Here is a 1,703-nt window from a genome sequence, read left to right as displayed (position 1 = left end):
CTCGCTTGAGCCCAGGAGTTGGAGGTTGCTGTGAGCTGTGATGCCACGGGCACTCTACCCAGGGTGACAGCTTGAGGCTTTGTCTCAAAAAAAAAAAAAGAAAAAATGCTCATCATCTTTAATCATCAGAGAAATGCAAATCAAAACCACTCTGAGATATCACCTAACTCCAGTAAGGTTAGCCCACATGATAAAGTCCCAAAACTGTGGATGCTGGCATGGATGGCAGAGAAGGGAACACTTCTACACGGCTGGTGGGACTGTAAACTGGTAGAGCATTTTTGGAAAGAAAAATGGAGAATCCTCAAAACTAAAAGTTGACCTAAATTTGATCCTGCAATCCCATTACTAGGTATCTACCCAGAAAAACAAAAATCATTTTTACCACAAAGACATTTGCATCAGAATGTTTATTGCAGTTCAATTCATAATTGGCAAGTCATGGAAGCCACCTAAGTGCCCATCAGCCCATGAATGGATTAACAAATTGTGGTATACATATAACATGGAGTACTATTCAGCCTTTTTAAATAAAAGGTAGAGACTTTACATCTTTTACATTTACCTAGATGGAGCTGAAAGACATTCTTTTTTTTTTTGAGACAGGAGCCTCAAGCTGTCCCCCTGGGTAGAGTGCTGTGGCATCTCAGCTCACAGGAACCTCCAACTCCTGGGCTCAAGTGAGTCTCCTGCCCCAGCCTCCCAAGTAGCTGGGGCCACAGGCGCCCGCCACAACGCCCGGCTATTTTTTGGTTGCAGCCATTATTGTTGTTTGGCGGGCCTGGGCTGGAATCAAACCCGCCACCTTGGGTGTATGTGGCTGGTGCCTTAGCCACTTGAGCCACAGGCGCTAAGCCTGAAAGACGTTCTTTTTAGTAAAGTATTGCAAGAATGAAAAAATAAATATCCAATGTACTCTATACTAATATGAAATCAATATATAAACAAGTACATGCTCATATAAATAAATAAAACACAAATAAATAATAAATAATAAAACACAAATACAGCCTAATACAGAAGCAGCAGTAGGAGGGGGCAGAAGAGAGGATGGGAGAGGATGATTGGCAGAAGGATGGAGGCCATGAGACAGGATGTCACCTAATGTGCACATTTTGAGGAGTGTATAAGACATCCCCTGGGTGAGGGGCTCTTTTACAACTGGAACTTTACCCTGGACGTGACAACAATGTAATCTAAAAATGTGTAACCTCATATTAATTTGAAATAAAAACTTAAATAAAAAGATTCTCATTTAATCAGAGGAGATAGGAATCAAAGTGCACTCATAACTGCAATGTATCATGTGAGACTAATAGCTACAATAAAGCTTCCATTTAATAGCACCCCCACAAAAAAACTAAGAGTTGGCCTTCCATTTGATCCCACAATTCCATTACTAGGTATCTACCCAGAAGAACAAAAATCATTTTATCAGAAAGACATTTATACCAGAACGTTTATTGCAGCTCAATTTACAATTGTCACGTCATGGAAGCAACCCCAATACCCATCAACCCATGAAAGGATTAACAGACTGTGGCATATGTATACCAAGGAATACTATTGAGCCATAAAAAGATGGAGACCTAGCACTCCGGGAGGCCGAGGCGGGTGGAGTGCCTGAGTTCATGAGTTTAAGACCAGCCTGAGCCAGAGCAAGAGTTAGAGTGAGACTTTGTTTCTTTTTTTTTTTTTTTTTT

Source organism: Otolemur garnettii, unplaced genomic scaffold (genome assembly GCF_000181295.1).
Source record: "Otolemur garnettii isolate 467f Iridium unplaced genomic scaffold, OtoGar3 scaffold00029, whole genome shotgun sequence".
NCBI lineage: Eukaryota > Metazoa > Chordata > Mammalia > Primates > Galagidae > Otolemur > Otolemur garnettii.
This window is presented reverse-complemented; position numbering follows the sequence as displayed.